General features: G+C 46.4%; 1 protein-coding gene across 8 annotated transcripts in view; it reads left to right on the top strand.

The window, feature by feature from the left end:
* The first annotated feature begins 4,325 nt into the window (after positions 1-4,325).
* The window catches only part of INF2 (inverted formin 2), a 42,878-nt gene continuing 30,742 nt past the window's right edge, over positions 4,326-16,461 (top strand). The window contains exons 1-4 of one of the 8 annotated variants that reach the window (XM_039712728.1): positions 4,338-5,005; positions 9,857-10,067; positions 10,345-10,478; positions 15,911-16,340. The gene's annotated coding sequence lies outside the window, so the exon portion shown is untranslated. Of the gene's footprint in view, positions 5,006-6,431; positions 6,877-9,856; positions 10,068-10,344; positions 10,479-15,910; positions 16,341-16,461 lie in introns of those variants that run through there. The other 7 variants (XM_039712730.1, XM_039712729.1, XM_039712735.1 and 4 more) reach the window with 7 other exon arrangements.

The following is a 16,461-nucleotide window of genomic DNA, read 5'->3' as shown; positions in this document are numbered from 1 at the left end:
CTGACAGAGATAACAGTTTTCTGACCATTAAAACCCTTTTTCTCTTCCCCAGTGTAAATGGGTTTATTTCTCATTAATACCCATTTGTTCTTGTGCTTGCACAGTTCACACACTTGAATAACCAGGGGGCATTTTGCCCCTGCCTGGCACTGGCACCTTTCCTGAGATATTCAGAGATAATCACATGCCTTCTCAACCCTCATTTTGTCATGTTTTATCAGCCAAAAGTCTTTTAATCTCATTCTGTAAAACCCCATAGCATCCCCCTTCTCAGCATCTGTCCCACTTTAAATTCACCATTCTGGGAATCATCAAGAATTACACACAGGATATCAAAGGATGCTCCTAGGTGAGTTATTAGCAAGGGGAACCTGAACTCCAACAACTTGGGCATAAAAGCAGAATGCTTTCCTGACAGAATTGGAAACATTTCCATGCTCTGGAAAACTTAGAAATCTTTACATCACCTGGATAAGAGATAGGAGCAGGGAACCACACATCTCCTGTCCGCCCAGTCTGGCTGACAGATGTGTATCCCACCAGAGAATGGGATACCTGGATAAATACTGTCCCCTGAGTTTGTAATCAATTCCCTCATCCATAGCAAGTGATAGCAAGTGTGGCTTTGCTGTGTACCTGGAAGAATACCAGGAAGAACAAGGAGGAAGAAATTTATAAGAAAACCAGAGCACCGAATCAGTACCAAATTACATCCCGTTAGTCTGTGCTTTGAGTGTGCCTGAATAATCAGTGCCAAAATCACAGTGCTTTAAAAATCCATTACATGGGAAATACAGCCATTAATCCTAAATTGCAATGAAGGGAAGAAGACTTCAGTCTGTGCTGTGGACACTCGTTCTGAAAGCCTTTAATCTATATGAAATCATGTTTGAGATGCAGTTGCTGTTGCTGGGGAAATAAACATGATGGCACACAAAGAAAAACCCACTGTCAAGTGGGGAGGAGGCAAGAGCAGCAGATGAGCCCTGATGAAACAAAGGACTCTCGCTCTCCAAGTGTAGCCTCTAACAAAACAAAACATGAGGCAGAGTGACTGAAAACATCTTAGAAAAATTGACTGTGCTTAGGTGCGTTATATAGTAGGACATCTGTGAGTCTTTATCTAAATTACATAATCTGAGGCATTTCACCCATTCAGTGTCTCTAGGCTTCTTAAAAGAGAGGGGAGGTTTATCTTCCTCCCATTACAACTGCAAATGTGTGTCTAAATCCTCGTGTGTGTATGCACCATTACTGATTTACAAATACCACATTGCTTCTCAGCGTTCTTACTCAATCTCCTGTGGTTCAGGGAACACTAAAACACACAGATTATTTTGCACTTGGTATTATAGATAATATCTTCTTCTTTAAGGTTCTCAACTCTCTTGGGGCTTCTCCCTCAGGAAAATTAAACTCTTTGACAACTGCTTTGCGACTCAAAACCAAAAAGCACTTTTCTTCTGTGCTCTGACCTTCGCTGTAAGCATTGCAAAGGGCTTAAGTGAAGAAACAAAAGATCAGGAATCCTTCTGTGCAGTACATGCTCTTAACCTTCACCACCGCTGGAAATAAGTCCCACTTTAATCTGAACAGGGACAAACACAAAACCAACTCTCGTCATCAGACCTTGGGACAACAATCCCTGCAGCTGTGCAGAAATGACATTCTCGGCATGGCAGATCTCTGTCTAAAATCCTGCTGCTTAGAAGAAAAAGGAATGTATGCACAAACACTCACGTCTCCACATTCCTGAGCTCTACTGTAGCCGTGCCTTCATGTCAAAAACACCAAATAAATGTTTCAGCCCTCCTGAAAGGCAGGTAAAACTGCAGGTAAAATGTCAGGAACCTGACATAGGTCTGTGGACAGCAAGAAAAAATAAGAGATCAGAAGAAAAAAAACTTTGATTAATATTTTTGGCATTTAGATTATAGGTCACTTCCAAATGAAATTTTTCTATTCTCTTCTATCCTATTTAATATTAGTGTAGGTAGTGAGAACACAAAGCAATACAAGCCAAGAATGATTTGGAAGTAGCTTGCTCCACTGAAATGGTTGCTTTTTAGGACCTCAATCCAGCCAGGGCAACAATTCCCCTGAGCTTCAAAGCCCCATCTTCCAGCTGCTCTTGTATTTCTTTCCAGTCCTTTCACTGTGGGACCAAGCAGCCAAGCATAGGGATGCTGTTGAATAAAATTAATTTTCTATCAGATCTTTTGCCCAAACCAAAGAATAAAAAAAGGCCAGCTGGAGGTTAGAAGAGCAAATAGTGGATCATGGTGTAACCAAAGCAGAATTTGGTCCATGTGGTGGAGTTCTATGTACATATTTCTGACATAATTGGCAGTGATTATCCCAAATAGAAATGGCAATTCAGACCATCAACAACAAATTTAATGATCACAGCTCCTCCAAGCAGACAGATGGAGAGCCCAGGGAGAGTTCAGCCTGATTTTTGTGGGTACAAGGTTCCAAAGTGCAAAGCACACAGCAAATATAGGTCTGGGGAAGTAAACCAGCTACTGCACCCCCTCAGCCACAGCACGTGTGCACCCAGCTCTGGACATGGATGCACAGCATGGCTTTATCCCAACAAAGGAGCACTTGTGTGTTCACTGCTCACCCCCGCAGTCATATCTGCTCTGGTCAAAAGGGATTTGGGTGAAAATGAGGGGCATTTACACAGAGTTTCATTTTTCCTCTTTGCCTTGTCTTTTCTGAGCTTTGCCCCTCATTCCTACATGATGACATCCCTTATGGCCCAGCAGTTATAATTTGTCCTCCATAAGCAATTTTTACAGCAGTGTGTACTGTCCTTCTATATCCAAGCAGGACAGACAAGCACCAAGCATTAGAGTAAGAATGAATAAAGCAGTGAAACATGGAGGAGGAAGAGCTCCCTTGCTCCTCTCCCTGTCTCTCATCTGCCTGAGTACAAGGTCACTGTGAGCTGCAGTCTCCTGTGTGTGACCCAGCTGCCCCATGGTCACACTCCCTGCTGCCCCATGCTCCCATGGACACAACAGGTAAGGATTAGGGGATCTACAGCCCAAGTGCCCCAGTTACAGTCACCACGAGGGACAGAGGGCACAAACTCGATGCTGAAAATGCCTGAAATGAGTGTATGGATGAGACAGCAGGAGGGGAAGCCCCATGGGCCACATCAAGGTGTCGTACCTGTCTGACTTCCATATGGCAAACCCTGGCAGGGCTACTCCAGAATACAAAGGCAGCAGAAAAACACAAAGAAAAGGCAAAATGCTCTCAAACAGGAAAGATTCAGGTTCCCTGTTCTTCTTCATATACCAAAGCAGCAAAAACTTGCAGAGAATGGAAAAAGGGCTAAAGCAAGAACAGCAGCAGCAGCCAAAGACAATTACTACTTCCTAAAAAACAAATAATTCTTTCAAAAATAGTTTTATACCCTTTAGAGAAGGACTGCAGGGGACACATACATTTTTCCCACTCTGAAAATTTGTAAAGCTAAGTATTTACCACCTGAGTATTGCATATGATACCAATTAGAAACATTTGTTTTGGGCAAAAGAAGAAATGATGAGCCACTCTGGTTAACTGCTGTCTCCAAGAGAGGCAGTCTTTTTCCATTTGTCTTCTCTTCCACTAAAAACAGAGGAGTGTTTTATGAGCAAACAGTGAAAGCTCAGGTCTCATTTTCCAATTTGAAGTCTCAGAAGTACTCAGCCCTGTGTTCTTACCCTGTAACTATCCTCCAGTCACCTGTAATCATACTCAGTGGTCTCAGCTCGGCTCTCAGTGGCTTGCAGCAGCCCTCTGCAAAACACTTTATCAGTTGTTTCCCCCCTCTCCATGATTTTCCCTGCCAGGTTTTCTCTGGATGGCTCTGCCTGAAATCAGAACTGACTCATGCCCCTAATGCCTATAGGAGACAGCACTTCTGATCCACGAAGGGAAACACTTTTCCACCAAATTCTCTCCATTTGGCTGTCAATATGTAGCTTAACTCCACTGTTTCGTTGCTTATCTCTAGAGCTGATGTATTTTACTAATGGAAAAGCATCCTTCTCTTCTGCTGGGTCCACTGTGGCCATCTGAAGTACCATGAGATGTTAAGCTTGTACTGACTTTAGTTTTAGGCTGCATCTGACTAGATGTTTACATGGTGATACACTCAAAATCTGTGCAAAATGCTCAAATATTAGCTTTACTAGCCCAGTGCAAAGTACAAGATTCAAACATTGTAACAAGCTACCCGGCAAGCGGTTGAGTCACCATCCCTGGAAATATTTAAAAGACACGTCGATGTGGCACTTGGGGATGTGGTTTAGTGGTGGGCTTGGCAATGATGGGTTGTTAACGCTTGGACTCGATGATCTTAAAAGTATTTTGCAGCCGGATCAATGCCATGATTCCATGCTAAAAGTGAAGAGCTTACATTGCAGAGACCGGGGTGCCGGGTCCCTAGAGGAGGGTGCAGGATCCCTTGGGTCTCTGAGCGCCCGGGCAGCCTGTCCCCAGCTTTCGTGATCCCCCAGGGCTGGACGGAGAGGGTCCCCGCGCCGGGCGGGGCTCACCCGCTCGCACCGGGGCAGCGCGGGCTGCCAGACGGCTGCGGCCGGGGAGGAGCAGCGCTCGCCTCCGGGATGCCCACGGGACACAGGATAAAGGGACACACCGGGGAGTCTCCAGGGTGGGCAGAACCCCTCTGCAGCGAGGGGGACGCAGCACTGGCTCCGCGGAGAGCTCTTCCCCGGGGGATGATCCGCCAGCGGGGCTGCCAAGGGCACACACCCAGCCGAACACAGGTTCGGGGCGGCGCGGCGGAACCCCCGCCCGGGAGGAGACAAACTTCCCCGGCGGGGCCGCTCCGGACCCCCCGCCCCGCCCGCGCCCCGCCCCGGAACCGGGCGCGGCTCCCGCGGCGGGCAGAGCCCGGCGCTGAGGGGAGGCCGAGGGTCGGTGGCGTGAGGGGCGCTGCCCGCAGCAGGGTCGCTGCCGCCCCCGCCGCAGGACAGCCGCCGCGGTAAGGCCGAGCTCCGCCGGGGGCGATCGCGGGAGCGGGGTCCCCTCGGTCGGGAGAAGTTGGGCTGGACCCTCTGGCGGGGCTGCAGCCCGGGCGGGCACCCCGCGCCCGGCTGTGCCGCCGAGACGGGCCGGTGTCCGCGGGGGAGGGAGCTCGGCGAGCGGCTGGGAGCTGAGGAGGGATGGCTGAGCGCAGGGGGATGGAGGCGCGGCAGCAGCAGGGAGGTGTCGGTGGGACCCGGTTGGGGCTGCAGGTGCGGCAGTGTCGCTGGGACGGGCCCCGCTGCCGCTCTGGCGGTCCCCGGGAGAGGTGGGAGCCGGTCCGGGCTGCGCGCTGGATCTACAGGCGGGATGCAGTCCGGATTGCAGGTGCCGGAGTGGAGCTCACAGGTGGGAGCGGGTCCGGACCGCAGCCCCGCCGTGCGAGGGCTGCCGGTTCGGGTTGCCGCTGCTGGTGTCCGGATGGCGGGGGCACGGCGCAGGGGTGCGATGCGGGCCGGGTTGCACGTGTAGGTGCAACGTGGTGCGATGTGTGATGTGCAGCGGGATGTGGTCCTGCTGTGCCTGGGGCTGGCAGAGCATCTCCCAGCGTGGAGGGGATGGATGGCGTGCCTGCGTCTGCGCTGGGCCACTTTCAGGCTTTTATTTTGACGGATTCTGTGCTGTTATCCAGTGGTTTTCTGACAAGGTCTCGCAAGTCCTGCCCGGTTTTCCCACATAGTTCTCTCCAGCCTCATCCTCCCTTTTGCTCAATAACTCTGCAGTGATTAAATGGCTTCTTGCAACATCATTATACAGAGCTGGATTCCAGAGCTCGTGGGCGGGGAAGGAGTGCTCAGACATACTGATTTTAGAAGAAATACCCCAAAACGGTGCTTGTGGTTGTCCCTCCCTGTACCAGATCAGCACTGTGAGCTGTACGTTCTTTTTTTGAGTTCTTAAGACTGAAGAATTTCTCTGGGTAAACACAGTGCAAAGCACCTCAGGCTCCCTGGTAGACTGCAAGGAAACTTCTGGCTTGAGTTAGTTGAAAAGGAAAGTTGGAGTCAGCAGAGTTACAGTAAGGTTGCCATCGTCCTACTGAACTTGCTCAGAATTTGGGCTGTCTGGCCACTAATCTCATTTCTCTTCCATCCACTTAAGCTTATTTTCCACTAAACAGAGGCTGCCAAAACCAGAGGGCAGGGGGGAGGGGATCGCAGGAATCTGTGAGGATATGAGATTTTTTTTTTTTTTTGTCCTAAGTTAATAATCCCATTCTAGGAGGGGATCGCAGGAATCTGTGAGGATATGAGATTTTTTTTTTTGTCCTGTTATAAGTTAATAATCCCATTCTCGGCTGTCATCCAAAAATATTTCTGAAAAAATGCAAGCAGTGTACGAGACCCATTGTATAAAAGATAATCTAAATGTAGGACAGGAAGAGACCTGGCAGGTCAGCAAATCTAAACACAGAATGATATTATGCCTTATTGCACACGACTGTAATTCATTTGTTGCCAGCCTTCTGGGAAGGGAAAATTTCACACCTTAATTGAACTGATATTATAATACTTTCTCCAATATATGGCTTTTTTTCTAATACTTTGTATTTGCACTATGACTGCTTCGTTCTCCCTGTCTGGTGCTTTTCTCTTATCAGTGTAGAAATAGGAGTTGCATGCTTTTCTCTTTACTGTGCAATGCCAAACAAGCTACAACTCGCTGTCTGCTTTCGTGAAGCAGGCTCCAGCTTCTGCTGATCCCTGGCAGTTTTGAGCTGGGCTTCTTAATCTTTGAGTTCCCTGTGGATGAGCAGAGCTGCAGGGCTCAGAGGTCTGTCCTGTGCCTCTCATGTTTTGACACCTCACCTAGAAATAAATCCCTCACCAGGTAGGTGCTGCAATTAACCTCCTCCTCAGGTTCCTCCTGTCCTGTGATCGGGGCTGGGAAGCTGGGATTTTCCTCTCCAGGTGTCCATCTGACTTTTGTTTTCTGCTGTCAGCTCTCATCATATTCCAGTCATTCTATTAATCCCATTTTTATTGCATATCCCTGTGTTCTGTGCTGGTTCAGTATTCCCTCAGCTTTCTGCTACTTGCTCTGTCATGAAGGGAGAAGTTAAGTAGGATGGAGTCTCCCTCACTTGCAGTAGTGACCCCTGCCAGACTCAGAATGACCCCTTCCATTTCATTGTCTGTCTGACCCTTCTAGGTCTGTACCCCACTTATTACAAATTTTATCTTTCATTTGCAAACTTCTGATTTCACTGGACTGCATAGCAAATGGCTTCAAATGTGTTGTAAACTGAACTTTATCCCTGTCTTGTGTGCCAGGTATGCTGGATAGTTTTCCCAGAGTTGCTGAGCACAAAATTTTTCTTACCAAAGGAAGCTAAGTTGCATTTTGTCCTTCTTTCCACCCAATTTTCTTCCATGGCATCAGTTATTAGATGTGGGGTTTTTCTGCAGTGATTATTCTGTTGATGAGGATGTTTAATCCCACCACTGTACTGTAACCAGCTGTGAGTAGAAGATGGGTGTAATTCAGCAGTGGGGAGCAGCACAATGCTGCAGACTGGGCAGTGAATGACATTCATCGAGCTGAAACAGCTGAAGGAGCTTCAGACAGACTCAGTGCTCATATCTGAGCTCAGGTTAAGCTCCCACTTGAATATCCTTGCTCTGAATATTTGCAGTAAGGTCTATCAATAATGATTCAGAGAAAATACCACTGAACCAACAAAGCCAGGTCATGGGGTTACACAGTGACACTTAACAAATCCAGCTCTGCTCAGTCCAAAATACTGCAATTGGTAGGTGCAGATAAACATAAGGAGTTATCCCAGCTCTGTTCATTAACCTTGTACATTATTTTTTATATAACTAGGTAAAAAATACCAAAATATTTTGCAGAAGGTAGACTGCAGCATGATACCCCTCGTGTTCAGTGCATAACAGTGCATAACATCTGCTTCTGAACTAATGTATTATAATCCCTTTGGCATTATCCACCAAGCTCAAGTTTATTCCAGTGTTTCTCAGCATTGCCTGTGCAGCAGTTTATCATACAGTGTTCATGAGCCTGGTCTTGCAGAGGCTGCCTTCATCTCCCCATGGCCAGGAAAAGCACTGAGAGTTGCAACAGGGTGGGCAAACAATCTGTATTTTCATTTTACTGAGATTTCTCCAGTCCTGTGCTGCCAACCAAAATGCTAAGAACAAATTCAGGGAAGGAAACAAGTCACATCAAATTTTGACTGTCCCCTTCTAGCAAAGGGCAGCTTCATGCTCACAGGTCTGGTGTAGGATTGTCACACCATTCCAGTGGCTCCAGTTCTGCAGGCATGCTTTAAGGACCAGAGTGAAGCACAAATTGGAAATGCTTAAAGAAAGCATTTGGGTGACTTTTCAGTGCCTCTCAGATTCCTTGTCAAGGGCAAGTATCCTCTGGCTCCTTTTTCCTAGGAAAAAAATAATAATGAGCAACAGCCAAGCATTATGATTGCTCCTAGATAATGTCAGTGGTAGATGAGCTGATTTTATGAAACTGAGTACGGAAGAAATTAGGGTGTGGGGTTCAGGCATGAGGCCCTGAGTCATTGCCTGGCATCTACAGGAGTACCTGAAATTAAAAGTTAGTGATTGTGTAATGTGGCAGATGAACATTTGTTGCTGCTTTGTCAGTGAGCCTTTCACATCTGCAGAAAGCATCAGGAGAGCATCTAACAGCATGATGGGTTTTCTGTTTGATGTAATGAACACATATTGTTCATAGATTCAGCTGTTTCTACTATTTTAATACCTGAGCTGACATTTCAAAGTGCTGGGAATGCTGGAGCCACAGATCAATGAGAATCTTAAGCAAGCAGCAGTGTTTGCAAAAAGCTCTGTAGCATTTGATGGGGTATTTCAAGGTCTCTGAAAAACCATCTGAGTTGGTAAAGGACACCAGCCAAAGCCAGAAAGGACTGAGAGACAGTGGATGAAGTTCTCATTCCGGCGTTGGAGTCACTCAGCTGTTCCCAAAATGTTTAATGACGGGGTATTTCAAGGTCTCTGAAAAACCATCTGAGTTGGTAAAGGACACCAGCCAAAGCCAGAAAGGACTGAGTGGATGAAGTTCTCATTCCGGCATTGGAGTCACTCAGCTGTTCCCAAAATCTTTAATGATCACAAAAGAAACAGCTCACTTCAGAAGGGACCTTGCTCCAGCACTTTGTGGAGTATCACAAGAGCAGACAAATGAAGAGCTGCCAAATGCTGTAGTTGGTAAGGCCTGCTGTTGAACTTGGCATGGTTGCAGTAATTATCACCAGGTGGTGCTACTTGGCATTGGCTTCCCACTTGTTATTTTTACCAGGACCATTATTCAGCTGAGGTGTGAGTAGTATTAATTGTGTGGAATGTTGGAGGCCAGAGCAGGGATTTGCTCTTTGCACTGCAGTTCCATTAGAGTCTGTGAGCAGGTGTCCTCAGTCACTCCTTGGTGCTGAGAGTTTCAGCTGATGGTTTGCATTGCTGCTCACAGAGTACCTACAGGCTCTCTGGTTTCACCCCAAACCCAACTTGCCAAGCCTTTGTTGCCTCTGCTGCTCCCAAGCTGATGGTTAATGCTAACATAGGACATCACTGGTGGCAGCTGGCCACCTTGGAACTGTGTGGGTCTCCACTTTTCCAGATGGGAAAGCTGAGTCACATTTTAACGAGCAAGGACATCAGAGGAATTTGTAGATCACTCCAGGAAAGTGTGGGAAAGGAGGCATCCTGCAACCATAAAACCTTTATGTTTGGATGTACTTTAAAATGGAAAATGCTGGTGATTTTGGCATTGCAGAAGTCAAGTGAGCTCTGTTCCTGTTTGCTCTTCACAGGGAGCCATGGCCACCTGTCCCACCCCTTCCCTGTGTTCCCCAGAGGGAGGGACAGTGCAGCCCCACTGCTGTCCCAGGGGCTGCAAGGCAAGCCCTTCCTTTTTGGGAGGCACAGCCTCTCCCCAGCACACCCTGGCCAGCAGAGGGGATAAAGGGAGGGACTCAGCAGCAGCAGAAGAGCCCCTTTCCTCTCTCCAGATAAGTGATTGAGGTTGGTATCATCTTGATTTATTTCTTTATTTATTTATAATTCTGGTGAGCAGCTCTGCTTTTGCCAATGCAAAAGGATATGCAGGGGCATAACTTACACTCTCTGTGGGTTAAGTTGCATTATTTTTAATGAGGCAGCTATCTCCATGCTGCTTCTGTTCTGCTGGCTTCCCCTTTCTGGGAGCTCTCTGCTCTTTGCTTGTCCTGCTTTTCTGTTAAGTCATTGCTGAGCATGGGCTGGAAGCAGTGAGCTAAGCATTGGCTTTATTTTCTGACAGAGGCCCCAGTTGGAAACAGAAGTTCCCACAGTACAGGGCAGCAGCTTTTTGTGAGCAGGGCTTTTCTTCCCACAGCCTGCCGAGAAGTCAAACTGTGGCAAATCAACTCATCCCATCAACTGGCCCAAATCAAGGTACTTCACTAAATAAAAGGATGGCCCCTGCTGCCAAAGGATTTGCTGCCAGGAGTGGGTGCAGCCCTCACGGGCTGGATGTGCCACCCAAGGGCTGCAGGAGGAAAGGCAAAGCCACACAGCCCTCCTGGACCATTCCTTGTGCACACCTCTTCCATCAGCACTGCAGTGCTGAGCCCATTCCCTCTGTCCCAGCGGGTCCCTTGGGGGCACAGGGTGGCACTGGGGGGTTCTGGGGTGCAGCTCTGGGGTTTTGCCCCCCTTGCAGCTCACAGCTGTACACCCTGGGTGTCTGCCTCCACTGCATCAGCTGTGTGAGTAAGCCTCCCTCCTGCCCCAGAAACAGCCACAATCTCCTCTGTGTGTTTCTAGCTCAGAAAAGGCTGATTCATTCTCTGAAGCAGATTAATTACTTCTGCTATTTAGAAAAGAAGAAAAAAAAAAGATAAATCCTTTAGAATTGGTCAGCTTAACTTTCAACTGCATGCACAATGCAGTGAAGCAAATCTGCTCTGAGCCAGAGCAGAAAAGTTCACACAGAGTAAGAAACTGTAAGAATGCAATATTTACCTGTCATGTCAGCAGTGGGCTTTGCAATTTAGAAAGTATTTGTGAATGTGTCTTCTTCTTGACTTATATGACAAATGGTGCAAATGTGAGCCTGCCATGAAGGCGAACCGGGGAACAAATATTTTTATTCCCTGATACATTTTATAACTTGCTTCCTTTCTGGTTTGTGTCATGCTGATGTGGCAGCAGGCTCCCTGAGTAGCTCTCATCTGAAAACTGGCTGAGCTGCTCCATTTCTCCCTTGGAAGGCTGCTTTCCAAGCCTGCCTGGCTGTGCTCACTTGTTTATGCGCTGATGGGCTGTAGTTTCCCATTTCAGAACAAGCTGTCCAATATTCATGAGTTATTTCATATTTACCCAGTCCTGAAGCTTCTTTTATAAGCCTGGGGATAAATTTTGGGTTTTGTTGTTTCCATTACTGGAAATGGACTGAACCTCTGCAAACATTACCAAGCCTTAAATAAGGCCTCTATTTATCTAGAAAGGAAGGGAAAGAACTAACACAAAGCTAAATTGATTTACAAGCCTGTAATTCCCAAACCCCTGTTCTGATAACACTTGTAAGAAAGCAAGCCATATGTGAAGAGATGAATCACTTATAAAATGATATCCTAATATTCATTGTATATTAACTTATCAGACAAATATAGTGATTTTCCTCTTCAAGATTAATGACAGCCACATGTTCAGCTGGCATAAAGCACTGCAACTCTTTGGACTATGAAAACCTGAGGATATGATTGAACAATTGATTTCTTTGCAAAGAACTTAACAGTATCTAAAGTGATAAGGAAAAACTGAAAAAGGTCAAAATGATAATCATTAGATATCCTGCTTGTATAGGAAGGTCATTTTGACCAAGCATGAGACCTTTCCCATGATCCCCAGTTGGTTGGGACATACTAAAATCTTTGCACATTAATACAAAAACTGGGTTGGAAAGTTAGTATCTAGGGGGACAATTTTAGGTCCTCTTGAAACAGCTGGAATGAGTACAGTAGCAAAATGAAAGGTTAAACTCATTAATGTTTTAGGATTACTGTGTTATAAAATAGGCTCTTCAAACTTTTTTACCCAGCAGCAGAGAAAATACTCTGAAGGCATCTTTGGAGTGGATTAATGTTGAAATCATGCTAAGCCAGCCTTCTTCAAGCATTTATTTTAAACAGCTCAAATGCTTAACTTCTTGAATCAGCAGCTGAGTAGGTTCTCTCATTAGCCTTGGTAATGTTCACATTCACACAAGCGAGCAGGAAGGTACCTGGCAGTATCTGGGGCTGTTCTCCTTAATGTGTGCAATACCTGCTTCACCCATGCCATTAGGAATCCTGGCTGTGGCCAGCCTTATCTGAACAAAAACACTCAGGATGTTTGCATTTGGGCTGTTCAGCAGATGAGATACCAGCCCTGTGATTCAGCAGCAGCTGAATGGAAAAGCTGATCTCGGTAGAAGGGAATTGCATTTGCAACCTGTTTGGAGAACAGCTGGAAAAACACTTCTGCACCATTCTGGTGTCTTGGGAGCTCTGTTCAGAAGGGATGTCTGTAAAAATTGGTCTGGGTAGTTCTTTGGCTTAGTAATGTCCTCAACCCTTTCTTCTGTGGACCTCCAGCATCAGACTGGTTTCTAGGGAAGAGCTACTGCCTGCCTGGAGATCTTCACCCTTGTGCAGGTGGGGAGAGTTTGTGCTTGTGCTGGAAGGACACAGCTAAACCCTGGGCAGGACCTGCCTGCCTCTCTCCCTCTGGGGCAGGGCTCAGAAGGTGGTTTTTTTTCTGTAATTACATCTTTTTTCTGCTGCAGCACCAGCATGTGTACCAGGGAACAGAGTTCAGCTGCTGTGGCACCCTTCATCCTGGCAGTGCCTAAGCAGTTCCCCTGCAGCCTTAGCTTGGGTGCACTATATGTATGCAGGATAAATAAACAATAAGTATTAGCCTTCTTACCTATGTTTAGCAGCACATAAATCCTTTAGAAACCTGTTCATGGCTCTGTGCTCTGCTGGTGCAGTTTGGGGTTTTGGCAACAGTTCATGGTTTAATCTCCTCAGGTGAGGTTAATTTATCCATTTAATTTACCCATTTTGCGAATAGTGTAATCTGTAGTCTCCCCAAAACACCCTCCCCATGTTTCTTCTTTGCAGAAGCTTCCTACCAAAAGAACTGCAGGGCATAAAACATAAAGGATGTTTTAAGCAGATCAACCCCATTAGATATAAAGTTCCCGGAAATGTGCTACTGGCAGTACCAAAGTCCTTTATTTTTGTTATCTGAAGTATTCATCAGATAAAGACTACTTCAGAAGGCTTTTTTTCCTGCTTTTAACATCCTCTGAAGGGAATGCATTCAGCCACAAAGCAATTGGAGAGCTGGAGATATGTCAGTCTTCAAGGAGAGTAGAGAAATTCAGTAAGAGCCAGCAGCAGTCAGCTCTGCAGTTCCTGTCTTGCTCCTGTGGTTTCCTGAGGATGCTCAGATGTCTCTGCTCCCCACAAGGGAGCAAACTGGCTGCTGTCACTGTGCTGTCCCCATACCTGGGAAGGTCATCATTAGTTCACCCCATTTACATCCCAGTAGCTCTTCTGGCATCTCCTGCTGCCCTCTGTGTATAAGGCCATGTTGTAAAGGCCAGAAGCCTTGTGGGCAGGGGGAGGATTTGACTCTTCCCTTAAATTTTATTTTGCTCTCTCCCTAAATTTGTATGTCTTCTTCCATGCCTAATTCTCCTTCAGTACCATTTCAGCACTTTGTTTAACATTGGTCCTTCAGCTTACTTAACTCAGAGCTCAGTTCTCAGATGAACAGAGAAATTGAATTATCCAAGTTTATTTCCCTAGTTTTCTCCCTGTAGACATGTATTTGTCATCAGTGGCCCCACAGGTCCAGAGTACCCAACAAAAACCATCACAGAGATGCAGAGGTGAATATTGCACCTCAGATTCTTGAATAACATCTGTGCTGATGTTTGGTGATTTAGAAGGGAGTCATATGAGGCATTTTAGGCAGGATCACCTAGAAAGAGCCATTGCAGCAGACCTCTGGCCCAAAATGAGCTGGGTGTTCCCTTTCCAAAACCCTTGACATGACTTCCGTGAAAAGACACTGGCATGGGAATAAATTTGTCACAGAAATATAGAGCAGCGAGAAGACACTGATTGCTGTAATTAGGAATAATCTAATTCCTTAAGGCAAATGGGTTGTATTTATGTCTGTTTAATTGGATTCCTGAATTTTGTGGACTGGCCATGTGGGCAGTCAAGCCATTGCACTGTGATTCAGAGGCAGCAGAGTGATACTCAAAAAGTAGAGGATCTCTGCTATACTTTACCTAAGATGGAGCTAAACTCTTACTTTGTGATGTAATCTGTTTGATTTTGGTGTAGTTACTATTCAGAGGACCACCAAATCATCTGCTAGAAAATTGGGGTAAAATTGGGCTGATTTGCTGGGGGAAAACCATTTAGCCCTCTCTCTGGGAAGCTTGGAAGTTCATGTCCTAGTGGCCTGCAGAGGAGCAGTGCAGCCTGAGAGCTGATTTTCCTGCTTTTCAGCCAAATTTCTCCACTTCTGCTTTTTTGCTTTTGGTTTTTCTGAGGGTTTTTTGTGGGGTTTTCTTTCATGTCAGAAATTATGGAACCTTTCTAGAAGGAGAAACATTTCTGTAATTTGTCAGATCCAGGCTTCAGATGAAACCTGATGGGACCTGATTGATAACCTTTTACATTGCTTCCATGGAATTTGCACCATCACAATCCTTTCCTTGCAGGATTTTTTTTCTCTTATATTTTATTTTTTCCCCTAAAACCTCTGTGAGCCTGGTCCTGCTCCCAAGAGACAGATTAGTGACTAATCTTTTGAGGCCTTGGGGATTACACTTCAGGGGTGCATGAAATGTGAGGGGACATTCATTTGCTGCTGTAAAACCCATCCTGAATTAACAATAGCCTTGGATTGTATGGGCACACCCCCGGAGTGTTTCCTATGGCAGGATGGGGAATTATGCAGAGTCATTTCCGTGGACATTACATTGTTATGGTGAAGCTGTTTTAATTAGAAAGCACATGGGCAGTTTGGTCTCTTAAAGGCCAACTGAATTTGGACCAAGGGGCAGACAGATCAGTGTATTTCTAATACTGGTGGAGTTGTGCTCATGTACACAAGGGTTGAATTTCCCACCTGAGGCAGGAAGACTCTTGATGTGGGTTCCAACTTTTGATCTGGGAGGTTCAGTTCAGGGTAGAACCTTACAGAGTAAGAAATAAACATTTAAAGCCTAACAAACCCCTGAGCCAGGCAGGAGGCTTATACTGAAATGGGCCATGTTGAAATATTCACAATTTAATAATGACTGGGTTTCAGTTAACACCTCCCAAGAGGCCGAGTGGATGCATTTTGCAGCTGTGGCTCACAAACTAGCTTTCACATTAAATATCAGCCAGAAAGGCAGAGAGATGTTTTCTGTAAAAAAGAGCTTTTAATGTCTTCAGAGCCCATAAAAGCTGGGCTGAAGCTCAGCAGGACCTCAGTGGTGCCCAGTGAGAGCAGAATTCTTGTCATTGAGCCCCTGTCCAGGGGACACTGCCTGAGCTGCCAGCCTTTGCTATGTGGCCCCTCTCCTAGGGTGGGCAGCCTTGGGTTAGACATCCTCAATATTTTAAGCTGTTCTGGTTCTTCCAGCATTGCAGAGACCCCTGAGGCCTTGCACTGTTTAAAGCTCTGGTGCCACAAAGCTGGAAAACCCAGCTCAGCTTATGCAAGGTGCCAGGGGCTGTCCCCACCCACAGCCGTGCTCTCCATCCCACCGCCCTGACCACCCTGCATCCTCTTTTCTCCTTCTCATTCTTTTTCCTTTCCTTTGCCAGATCCCTGCTTTGGTCATTTCCCTGCTTTGAGTCACCCCATGCCAGGAGTGCTTTTTCATACTGGGACACAGACATGGAATGGGGGCAAGGCTCCCACCTTGCCAGCCCACGGGGAAGTGACACCAGCACAGGGTGAATGAGGATGACAAATGGCATGCAAACACCTGCCCTGGAGGCTACAGAAAAGTCACTTCCTTGCACCTTTCCGGTGGTATTTGCATACTATCAGACACTGACATCCTGTTGAACTTTCTTAGAATGTGTGAATTATAAAGACACTCATTTGGGGATTTACAGTGTGTTGACTGAAGGTTGCTTGATGAGAGAAGGAGAAAAGGATCTGCCTGGGGAAGGAAGGGCTCACAGAATTGGTTGAGAAGTATCCTTCCACGAGGGAGAGACAATGGAATAATTTGGCTTCAGCTCTGAGGTAGGAATTATTCTCTCTGCCAGTTTTCTCTGTCCTTTTGGAATCCTGGGGAGGTTTTTAAAAACATCAACAAAAAAAAAAAAGGGGGCTATAAAAGGGTCTTGGCTGTCATATCTGCTTG

This window comes from Passer montanus, unplaced genomic scaffold (assembly GCF_014805655.1).
Source record: "Passer montanus isolate IOZ18808 unplaced genomic scaffold, ASM1480565v1 scaffold27, whole genome shotgun sequence".
NCBI lineage: Eukaryota > Metazoa > Chordata > Aves > Passeriformes > Passeridae > Passer > Passer montanus.
This window is presented reverse-complemented; position numbering and strand designations above follow the sequence as displayed.